Below are 13,277 nucleotides of genomic sequence, written 5' to 3' on the forward strand. Positions count from 1 at the left end.
TTTGTTATCTTTTTTTAGTTTCACAGCCATAGTCCTTATTTACTTTTATTAATCTGAAAAGTTTCCAAGATATTCTTTAGAAGAAAATGAGGCATGCAGAATTGGAACGACATGAGAGGGAGTAAATAATGACAGAAATGAAGTTCCAAGCGTAGGTTCGGGAGGAGCCTAATCATTCAGTCCTGTCAATCATCATTACGAGCCTATATAAGCAGCTCTCATTGCACCGTCCCAGCGTCAGTTCTTCCGGCATCCCTCCACCTCCCCTTCTCCTCCTATATTTCTGTTTTTCTCCCTCTAGGTAATATCGCAATGGCTCAAGCTGAGCCTCAGGGTTCGAGCCTCCATTAAAGACAGCAAGCCAAGTTTGTTTACCATTGCCCATCAGGACTGAGTGGGCAGGCAAACTCGTGATTTTTCATTTTTGGTGAACTATACCTTACTGTGTGTGTGTACTGTTCTGTGTATTTGGCTGTAGAAACTTGGGGAAATTTAAACATGGATTTGATAGCTGTGTGCTTTCAGGGCTGCAGCCCCAGTCCCTTTTCTCCCTCGGCACCCGCAATGACACGGGCAGACAGAGTATTTAATGAGAGGACAGCGGAGCAGAGCGACTATATGGATTTCTTGCATTTTGAGTCAAACAACGTGCAGCAGAAAGCAGTGGGTGATGCAACGATGCAATAACGAAATCCTGAAAGTTCAGCTGCATCAGGCAAACTAGGTTTGTGATAGACATACCTGATCATTTTACTAGAGAAAGAAGAGATAATAAAGACACTGACAGACATTTTTCTTTTAAAGTTAATTTTATTCCGCCAAATGTAAGCAGGCTTTCTGAATAAACATAGTGGACATTAATCTAAGCATTTAAGAAGAAAAACAAACAAAAAAAAAAAAAAAAAAAAAAAAAAAACAAGTAAATTCACGAAGTGAAAAGGTACTTTGAGAGCAAATTGCTTTATATATTTAGCAACAATGTAAACACACATAATACAATCAAGTTCAGTTTTGTTCATGCATTTTAGCTCTATTCTTACAGACTTTCAGAAAGAGGAGCCTTAAAGTGTTTGTGCACTGAGGCCAATAAGATACTTATGGAAACTGTTTCCACCACTGAATTTAAAAAAAATGAAAAAAAAAAAAAAAAAAAAAATCTGACTTTTTTTCCTCACAATTGCAAGTTTATACCTCGCAATTCTGACTTTTTGTCTCAGAATTGCGTGATATAAACACAATTGCCAGTTATAAAATCAGAATTGTGGGATATATACTCACAATTGCAAGAAATAAAGTTGAAATTCTGAGAACATTGTGATTATGACTTTCTTTTATCTCAGAATGGTGTGATACAAATTCACAGTTGTGAACTGTAAAGTCAGAATTTCGAGATATAAAATTGTTGCATGAAATAAAGGTGGAATTCAGAGAATTTGCAATTCTGATTTTTTCTCGCAAATTGTAAGTTTATATCTCGCAATTCTTTTTATTTCCTTCGAATTATGTGATATAAACTCACAATTGCCAGCTATAAGATCAGAAATGCAGGATATAAACTCATGATTGCAAGAAATAAAGTTGGAATTCCAAGAATTTGTAATTCTGACTTTTTCTCACAATTGTGAGTTTATATATAGCAATTCTGACTTTTTTTTTTTTTCAGAATTGTGTGATATAAACTCACAACTGCAACTTATAAAGTCAGAATTGCAGGATATAAACTCGTGATTGCAAGAAATAAAGTTGGAATTCTGAGAACTTGCAATTCTGACTTTCTTTTGTCTCAGAATTGTGTGATATAAGCTCACAATTGCCAGTTATAAAATCAGAATTGCAGGATATAAACTTGCGCTTGCAAAAAGTCAGAATTCAGAGAATTCACAATTCTGACTTTTTTCTTGCAATTGTACATTTATATCTCGCAATTCTGACTTTTATTTCAGTTTATTTAATTGTGAGTCATAAAGAAAGAATTGCGGGATATAAAATGCCAACTGCAAGAAATAAAGTTGGAATTCCGAGAATTCGCAATTCTGACTTTTTTTTTTCTCGCAGTTGAGTTTATATCTTGCAGTTCTGATATATATTTTTTTTTTGTCTCAGAATTACGTGATATGAACGTACAGTTGCCAGTTATAAAGTCAGAATTGTGGGATTTAAGCTTGCGATTGCAAGAAATAAAGTCGGAATTCTGAGAATATGCAATTCTGACTTTTTTTTCTCACAATTGTGAGTTTATATCTAGCAATTCTGACTTTCTTTTATTTAAGAATTGAGTGATATAAACTCACAATTGTGAGTCATAAAGTAAGAATTGCAGGATATTAGGGATGTGACGAGATCTCGTGGCACGAGATTTTGCGAGATCTCCTGACCATATCATTTTGCAGTGTTTACATTAGAGCTGCACCATTAATCCTTCAAATATCAAGATCTCGATTCAAACACCCACGTGATCTTATTCCTGAATGACAATGATTTAGCTATGTCTATAGACCATTTCGCTAGATGTAAACATACTGGTCCCAATACACCTCCTGTTTCTTTACACAAACATCCCAAAAAAATACAACCAACATAACATTTGACTGGATGAAAATGTTACATTAGCACCTTTAAGATGTATTTGTATAAGTGAAATAAAACAAAAATAAATAAAAAACAAAAAACAGGAAGCACTTCTGGACCAGTGTTGTTTACATCTAGCGAAATGGTCTGTTAGGGCTGTTTAACATCGCGAGTGTCAGTGGAGTGTGAGAAGCACGTTTTGTCGCTGCCCATGGTAATGGATCAGAGGGTCTGGGTAAATGTGAACGCAGAAAGAGCAACACAAACAGTCTTTTCAACCACATTATAATCATTATTTCGGTGTTACAGACATTTAAATAATATAAGTACTGGGATAAAAGTTTATAGTTTGGGTATAAACAATTATTGTCTTCAGTAGCGATCAAAACGAAAGTATCTTAACACTTATATGTACTGTAACGCTTATCCTCTTCCGCCAGGGGGTGGCGACAACTGCCCGTTAAAAAAAGTATGTCATTGAATCATTCATTCAGGAGATTTCAATAGTTAAACAAGTCTTAATGAAGTGAGACACTGACTCCTTCATTGAATGTTTTTTTTTTTTATTGTTTAAATGAACATGTTTTTTAAAAGACTTAAGCAATTAACAGTTTGTCAGAACAACTAGTAAATTATGTTAATTTGTTTAGTTTTCTAATCTTTTTTCTTCAGAATCGTGAGAGTCATTGTCTCCAATTTATTAAAAGTAACTGGGATTCTCAATATATCCAGAATCGTGAAGCTCTTGTTTAAATGTTGTTTATGACTGCATATAATTCATTAAAATGGAAGTTTAATTTCATAAAGTTCAAAATGCACCTACATTTTTTTGCATTTTGTCTTTTTCAGTTGAATAAAAGACTATTTTCCCTCTATATTTCATAGTTGAAGATTTCTTAAGAACAGTTTAAAAATCTTGTCTAGTCTCGTTCTCGTGAACCCAGTCTCATGTCTCGTCTCGTCTCATGGGATAAGTGTCTCGTCACACCCCTACAGGATATAAACTCGCAATTGCAAGAAATAAAGTTGAAATTCTGAGAATTCGCAATTCTGACTTTTTTCTCGCAATTGTGAGTTTATATCTTGCAAATGTGACAGAATTGTGTGATATATAATTGTAAGTTATAAAGTCAGAATTGCAGGATATAAACTCATGACTGAAAGAAATAAAGTAGGAATATACTCCCCAGTATAGTGAGATATAAACTCACAATTGCAAGTTGTAAAGTCCAGTTCTGAGGTAAAATAAAATTCTGCCTTTATAACATGCAAACTGCAGAAAAAAAAAAAAAATCATTCAGATCTGACTTTGTAACTTTTAAACAATTCTAAGAAAATCAGAATTGGAAGTTTATTTTCAGACAAGTCTGAAAAAAGAAAGATCAGAACTGCGAGATGTAAAGTTGCAACTGAGAGAAAAAAAGTCAGAATTGTGAGGTAAATTATTATTATTATTGTTATTTAATTTGTAATTTTTATTCAGTGGCAGAAACACACTTCCATAGATATTTGTTTTCACGGTCCAATGCAATTGTAATTGACGTCAAACCTGTGGTGATGCATCTTCTCTTTCAAGTTAAATAGTTTTGAAGAAAGTAACAAGAAAGAAAATATGTTTATAGCATCTTATAATGGCAGACCAAGCTCTAGCACCTGCATACTTGCGTCTGGCCTTAGTATCATTTCGTAACTTCAGTAGATGTTCAGTTCTGACAGTGTAAATGGCCACATGTCAAGAGAGTAAAGACTGTGAGAAACATGTGATGTGATCTGGATGCCATGGATTCTACATCTACTGTTTGAATCAAATTCTCTCAAAGACCCTTGAGGCTTTTGATAGACCCGGTTAACAGCGCTTAGTAATGAGCTGTTCAATCTGTGTGTGTTTAAATCAGCCGTTCTTTCAGACACTGGCATTAGGTAACATGCAACAAATATATGCACTGATAAATGAAGCATTAAGCAGGGGTTGCACTGAGCTCACAGATGTTTCTACTCTAAAAAAGTCAATGATTTGTGTCAAAGACATGCAGTGATTTACAGTATGAGTTCACCTTCCTCGTCTGTGATCTTTATTCATGCTTTCCAGGGGCTTTTGTGTTGTTTGTGTACAAGGGCATAGATGTATTTACTCTCATTCACACATTCTTAATTGCCTATTTACCTGTTTCCCACTTAAGGCCACTTATTCCTTTACGAGTTTAATTAAATGATTATCCAGCCTTATGGTAGGCATAAATAAAATCCTTAACCTTAATATGTAATCTACACCAGTGCACCAATTCAAATCTGAGTGTAACTAATGGGACTAATTAACACAGTATGTAGCGTAGCCTGAACGGAGGATTTCTGCTCAAACGGCCTTCTGGGATGTGCATGTTTACAGATCTGATAACCAGATTCAAACTAGGATGAAAAAAAGACGTGTTCATAGGACCACTAGACCCCCAGCAAGAAAATATGTTTAATAATTTATTAATTTATCTCGAGATAGATATTAAATTTGTTGCTGAGATATGCTATCAGACAGTCTATCAACAGTTATCAAAACGCTAAAGCAACAGCATATTGACTCATCTTTAATAAAGCAAAACAGCAAACCAATACCATGTTAAATGTATAGAAAATGAAATACACATCACACTTTTAGCTTTTAGCAGATGAATAACCAGACCATTTTACAGTGAGCAACAGGTAGACATGATGCAATTAGACATATTGCAATCCTTTATCATCTTAATCTTTTACTTATTTATGTATACATGTATTTATTTATTTATTTGTTTGTTTGGGCAATATCGGCCAACCTATTGATGTTAAATACTTACATATACTTAAATATAATATGTTCGTTTATCCAGCAGTGTTGCATTTTTGTAAATAACATGTTATGTAAATAAATAAATAAATAAATAGAAGTTAGAACGTGACTCATTTAGGCTCAATAAAATGAACTAGGAACCCCTTGCTATACACAAATCCTTCAGTTTCAGACAAGATTTTCCAGAAAAGTTTTAAATAACATCCATGGATCACTGTATGATATTACGTGGTGAGGATATTTCAGTTCATTCTCAGAAGAGATGTCAAATCATGTTCTTTATTCTGTCTGAGCTGAATGGTCTCTTGTTTAGTGTTTTATGCATGAGTGTGTGAGAAGACAAAGGCTAAACAGTGGCTACACGCAGAGCTTGTCAAGGGAGGTAATTAACAGTGCCGGGTAAAATCACCTGCAGTGTTTCCTGCTTTTTAGGACACACCGAGTCCATCAGGCAACATGTACAACCTGAGCTGAGAGGAACCATCATTAGCAAGAACTTTTGCATCACGTTGGGTTGTTGTGTGTGTGTGTGTTTGACAAAGGCAGAGAAAGTAAGTTTGTGAGAGGAAAAAAACAAAAACAAAATCGGTTTATTAATATTCAGAAAGCTTCAGCACCATGACCCTGAAAAAAATCAAGACAGCTCAACAGAAAATCCCCATAGCATAACAAGGCATACATATTATTTTACATGATTATTATTATTATTATTAACAAAAAAAGTAAAGGGAATATATATATATATATATATATATATATATATATATATATATATATATATATATATAGAGGTATAGGTTTCCGTGTAAGTACCGGTACTTCTGATTGGGCTGAGGCTGGTATTTTAGCGAGTTTGAAGAAAAGTATTTGATGGACGTATAATATGTGTTGAGAACATTCACTCATTATCTCATTTTTGACCGAGATGGCTTTTAACTGGTTTTGCATCTGAACTCTTCATATATATATATATACATACATACATACATACATACATGTATATACATACATATATACACACACACACACATATATATATGTATATACATATATATATATATATATATATATATACACACATATATATACATATATCTATCTATCTATCTATCTATCTATATATATACACACATATACACACATACAGACATATTTCTTCAGTGTCACATGATCCTTCAGAAATCACTCTAATATGCTGATTTGCTGCTGAGGAAACATTATCATCAATGTTGAAAACAGGTATGCCACTTAAATATTTTTGTGGAGACCATGATACAGTTTTCCAGAATTATTTGATACAAATAGGAAGTTAAAAAGAATAGCATTTAATTGCAATCTTTAACATAAATATCTTCAGTCACTTTTAATGAATTTAATGCATCCTTGTGAAAAAAAAGTGTTAACTTCTCACAGTAAAAACTTACTTATGTTTATGTATTCATAACTGTTTTCCACTCACTTTCTTCTTGCAATTATTTTCATTACAAATATTATTGTTATTATTGTTATTATTGTTATTATTATTATTATTATTTCTTTTTTTTTTTTTTTTTTTTTCTCAGTAAACACTCTTTTGGTACTGACAAGGAAGTTTTGAAAGTTACAGTATGTTTTCATAGTACAGCAAACTCTTATCTCAAAAGATCAAGGGAAATTTGATTCCTCACAAAGCGAGTCCTTTAATCCCTGTTGCTCTTTTGAGCATTACAGTGTAGCACAAGGCCGTACTGCTTTCACCTGTTTCCATCTCTCTCTCTTTTTCTTTCACGCTCAAATACACACTCAAAACATTAATATAACACCAATTTGTGAAAAAGGAGGGATCTGAGCATGAAGTAAAGCATTACTCTTTCTGTTTCCACAGGGGAGCGTGTTTGATTTTGTCGAGCAGCTGCAGTTCATCCTGCAAAGCCTCTGAGCTGCGCGCAAATACACGCTAAAGTGACTCTCGCGCTAAAATGGCTGCTCTCATTAGTTCTTTTTCACTTCTTCTCTTTTTCACACCATCTCTGAAGGTCCACAGCGAGCTGTAATCCAAATGTGCTACAACCAAAATCTTAGTGCAAAGTGTCAGCTCCATTTTCAGGTTGAATTAGATTTTGAGCATAATTGTGCCTCCAAAAGACACAAACTTTCTTCCGCTGTGTCTGGAAAGCTAGCGAGCTGCTGAGCTAAAAACAGCATTCTTGGGTACCTTCAGGACACTGTATAGACGCAGATGCCACTCAAACACAATCACAGATACATTTCATTGCATTCAAACACTTCAAGACGTTTATGGGAGGAAGTTAGAAGGAAGAAACTTGTTTTAGGACGCAGAGACTTCCCATTATCAGGCAGATAGAGGCAGCTGGGACAGGTTAACCCATCTGATCTGTGGAGGTCAACTGATCAACGGGGTCAATAACGGCCTGAAACATCTTCAAATTGCCACCAGACATTTGGCCTTGCTCTTTCTGTTAGCTTGTTCTTTTTCTTATTTCACAGATGGAAAAGTAACACATAAAGAGCAAATCAACCCCACAGCAGAATGGAGGTCTATCTTTCATTTTCAGATGTCACAAAGCATCTACACATTACTCAAAAAAACAAGTCATTGAAGGTTGTGTTAATATGATGAATATTCAATATAAGGCATCAGTAATACAGTTTAAAAATATGTTTATAGAACTATTTGAATAAATAAATAAATAAATAAAGCCAACTATTTGCATGCTTTGTTTTTTTTTATAATAATTATGTTAAGCAAATTTATTGGCTAAATTTAAAATGTCATGTTGCTGGGAAAATCTGTCATCATTATACCAATTACTTTAGATCAAGAAGGCAAATGAGACTGAACCACAAAACCTATTTTTTCAGTATAGGCGTATTAAAATAATAATAAAAAGAAGCTTTAAACCAGTGTTTATTTAACTGTGTTAATTTATCAAGATTTCAATATGTAAACGATCAGTTATGAATGACTAACCTCTTTGCATGTAAAATTAGCAAGAGTTTCTGCCTGTTTGGTTTGACTAATTGTTAATAGTATGTACGGCACAGGTCAAATTAATGAAGTCAAGTAAACGCATAATTAAAGCAATCAAACACGGCTGTTATTAAGTTTAAAAAACATCACAGTCCTCCAGGACTCATATGAGTCTTATTGCAGTTTTGCTCACTATCAGATCACTCAGTACTGTTGATGATACTTTATAATAATAATGCTGCCTCTAAAGTGCAAAAACAACTGTATGAGACATCAAATGCAGTACAAATCAATATATATCATTATATTATAGGGTCATTTCGTGTCACATTAACCAAATTTCAAAAACTTTTGATAGAGATAAACAATATACAATTCTAATTTCAACATTATGTCTTCTTCAAACGTTGTTCTTTAAATAAAATAAGTATCAGCTGTACGCAAAGTGACCAACATTTGGTTTCGACCACTGGAAATGGTTAATATTCAATAATCTGGACGTGGAACCTCATCGAGATCCTCATATCTCTGGGACTGAATGATACAAGGCCTCAAAAATGAAGATTCCAAAAGAGAAAATTATGTAGAACTAGAATCTAAAAATCATATTGTGAAATCTTTAATACTTCTTGAGTTATAGTACCGCAAACTTTGGAAAAAGAATATTTATGGCACTCAGGTATTTTTTAATGCAGTTTTCTTGACAGAAAGAAACTCATTTTTTAACAATTTACTCCTGGAGCCATATTGAAATTTCAATATCTCTGGAACCGAATCTCATAGAAAATGGCATTAAAAATAAAGATGCCAAAAGGAAATTTTGTTGAGACACAGTATCTAAAAGTGCATTAGGATATCTTTAATACTTCTTAAGTTACAGGCATGCAAACTTTGGAGAAAAAGTGCTGTTGCCCCATTTTTGAATGGTCACAATTGGCACATAATGCAACAAAGATTGCTAAAGTCAGCAGATTTTGCTAATAGAACTACCAATGTCTGTGTAAAAGCCACATTATGATGCTGTCATCTTTCTGAAGTTATTTGTACCCCCCTGTATCATGACCCTGAATCTCAGGTGAAAATTGCCATTTTGACCTCCCTCTACAAAATATTGGATTACTCAGTAAATATTCATCAATGACATTTAATATTTTGGCTTTCATCACTATACCCTTGTATCTTTCTTCAGGAAAAGTATTAGCAAAATCCAATATATATATAGTACCTAGTATAGTTGAATTGACATGGAATGACCCTATAGTACCATGTGCTATATGGAGAACGTCTGCAGTAAAATAGGTCAGCAAGGCAGTGACTTCAGTCACATGCTAGTAAAAATATTTGCTTTTAAGGAACAGTCCACCCCAAAACTAAAATGTGCCTACCCTCAGGCTATTCAAAGAGGTAGATACATTTATTTCTTTATCAGAGCAGATTTGGAAAAAATTTCTCTGAGATCCTCTGCAGTGAATGGGTTCCGTCAGAATGAGAGTCCACACAGCTGATAAAAACATCAACATAATTCACAAGTAATCCACACCACTTCAGTCCATCAATTAATGTCTTCTGAAGCAGAAAGCTGCATGTTTATAAGAAACAAATTTATCATTAAGACAATTTTAATGTCAAACTGTTGCTTTGGCTAAAAGTCCATATTACTGCTTTCTTCAGTGAAGCTGTCTTGTCTGAATTAAGAGAGAAATATGAACAGATCAAGCCGTTTACAACAGTTCAAAACAAATATGTCAGTGGATTTTGATGTATGAGGACAACAGTGGATGGACTTTCACTGGATGCTGAGTTATTATGAATTATGAACTTGTATTTTGGCCAGAAGAGATGGCCTAGAGTTAAATGTCTGTTTAAAGTCTTGATTAATTTATACATACCTTTTACTTCATAAGATGTACTGGAGAGGTGTGGATTACTTGGGAATTATTGTGATGCATTTATCAGCTGTTTGGACTCTCATTCTGACAGCACCCATTCACTGTAGAGGTTCCAATGGTGAGTAAGTAGGGGTGTGATGAGACACTTATCCCACGAGACGAGACGAGACACGAGACTGGGTTCACGAGAACGAGACGAGACGAGACTTTTGAAATTTTCTTAAGAAATCCTCAATGATAAAATATATGGGGAAAATAGTCTTTTATTCAATCGAAAAGGACAAAATGCAAAAAAATGTAGGTGCATTTTGAACTTAATGAAATTAAACTTCCAATTTTAGGAATTATATGCAGTAATAAACAACATTCAAATAAGAGTTTTTTATGATTCCGGATAAATTGAGATTCCCAGTTGTTTTAAATAAATTGGAGACGATAATTCTCTGGCAATTCTCTGGTAATTCTGGACAAAAAGATTAGAAAACTAAACATTGCTTAAGTCTTTTAAAAACACCTATTCATTAAAAAAAAAATAAAATAAAATAATAATAATAATAATAATAATATATATATATATATATATATATGAAGAGTTCAGATGCAAGACCAGCTAAAAGCCATCTCGGTCAAAAATGAGATAATGATACTGAGTGAATTATACGTCCATCAAATACTTTTTTTTCAAATTCGCTAAAATACCAGCCTCAGGCCAATCAGAAGTACCGGTACTTACACAGAAACCTATACATCTGAGCCTGATAAAAAGGTATTTTTAAAAGAAAGACGTCAGATGCATTTAGCTGGTTTTGCATTTGAACTCTTCATATATATATATATAAAAAAATCAATGAAGGAGTCACTGTCTCGCTTCAGTAATACTTGTTTGACTTGAAATCTCCTCAATGAATGATTCAATGACATACTTTTTTTAAACGGGCAGTTGTTGCCACCTCCTGGCGGAAGAGGCTAAGCATTACAATACATACAAGTGTTAAGATACTTTCGTTTTGATCGCTACTGTAGACAATAAGAAAAATAAAATAAACTTTTATCCCAGTACTTTGATTATTTAAATGTCTCTAATACAGAAATCATGATTATTATGTGTGTTGCTCTTTCTGCATTTACATTTACCCCGACCCTCTTTATTCATTAACATGGGCAGCGACAAAACGTGCTTCTCACGCTCCACTGACACTCACGATGTTAAACAGCCCTAATAGACATAGCTAAATCGTTGTCATAAGATTTCGTGGGTGTTTGAATCGAGATCCCGATATTTTAAGGATTATTCATGCAGCTCTAGTGTAAACACTGCAAAATGTTTTGCGAGAAACCTCGGACTCGTCACATCCCTATGAGTAAGTAATGCTAAATTTCTCCAAACTTGTTCCCATGAACAAACAAACTCATCCACATATCTGGATGCATTTTTGGATGAACTAATTCAGTATTTTTAATTCAGTTGGAGATTTACAATACCATTTCACTTTTATATGGCTGGATCCATTAGACACTTTTCTGGCTTTGGCATCAGCAGCGTGAGATGGATTTTCACTCATCAGGACAGGCTGTGCAAACTGCATCTCTGATTAAAAACCTGTGGAAAAAGGTTCTGATGGATAGTTCAAAGATTATTACAACATGCAGTCCAGTGATCAAAAGATATATCTAATCAATAATGAAGGCTGGATGCATTTTCAAAATGAAACAACACGACGTAGAAAGTTTCTTTCCAAGAAACCTTTAAGAATTGAAGACTGAAGATTTAAAGGAATATTTCACCCACAAATGAATATTTTGTCAGAGAATACTCCATATTAACTGTTTCTAGGGATAACAGGCCAGACGTTTTCCTTTTGTTTTATAGAAGAAAGAAAATAACACAGGGTCAAAACAACTCAAATTGTTCAAAGCTTTTCGATTTCTACAGCATCTTTTAATTGTTGAAATATGGTTGCCAAAGCTGTTATTTCCAGCCCAGTATCTTCACTGTCTTTTGGAGATTCAGTCCTAACTCTCTAAAGAGTAATTGAAATCAAAATTACATTTTCAGCTCCAAAGCTATAAAATGTTCCCTGTCACTTCACCTTTCCACTGAATTAAAATGGAATTAGTGGTAATTGTCGGAGCTTTAGGGATTATATTATTTAACAGGAAGCCTTTTGAACACCTGAAAGACTTTCTGGAGATAAGAGATTTCCATTAAAATCCCCCTAGACAAGACACCAAAGGAGCACCGAGAAATAAAGAGCCTTTTACACCTTCATATGCTAATAATTAGACAGGGACATACAGTTCATCCTATGTGACAATCGATCGGATGATTGATTTATTAAAGCACACTTTCATTGAAGGCCGCAGGACACATACTGGTCATTAATTAGCTGACCGCAGGGAAACTGTAAAACGTTTAAATTGAGTGAATGTAACTCCTGACATGCATGAAAACAAAAGGTGCTGTAGAAGGAATATTGTGAAAGGGAAAACAGTGGGAAATATGATATACGATTTATAACGAGCTTGGTTTAAACCTTCCACTGGCCATATGCAAGTTCGAGGGTCAATGACAAATAATGACACAAAACTGAATTTAAAATCTTGTTTAAAACATGTTAAGCTTTTATAAATTTAATCCTAGTATTTGTGTTAATTTTATATGTTTTTGAAAAAAAGTATTTTTCTTAATGCCTGTATATGGTGTAACCATAAAATAAAAAATATATATATATATACATATAATGATAAAACAAACAAATAAATACTATTATTATTTATAGTAGGCTTATTATAATAGTAATAAATAAATAAATAAATAAATAAATAAATAAATGTATTAAATTTACCAATTCATTTCCAACCTAGAAATAATTGTTTGAAGGGATGGAAATAGCTTCTTCTTTTATCCGGCTATAGAAAATATTGTTTAAGATATGTTAAGCTGTTAGAAATGTAATCTTAATATTTTATATGTGTATGGAAAAATGTCTAGTTATTTATTTAATGCCTGTATATGGTGTGACCATGA

This window comes from Labeo rohita, chromosome 6 (assembly GCF_022985175.1).
Source record: "Labeo rohita strain BAU-BD-2019 chromosome 6, IGBB_LRoh.1.0, whole genome shotgun sequence".
Lineage (NCBI taxonomy): Eukaryota > Metazoa > Chordata > Actinopteri > Cypriniformes > Cyprinidae > Labeo > Labeo rohita.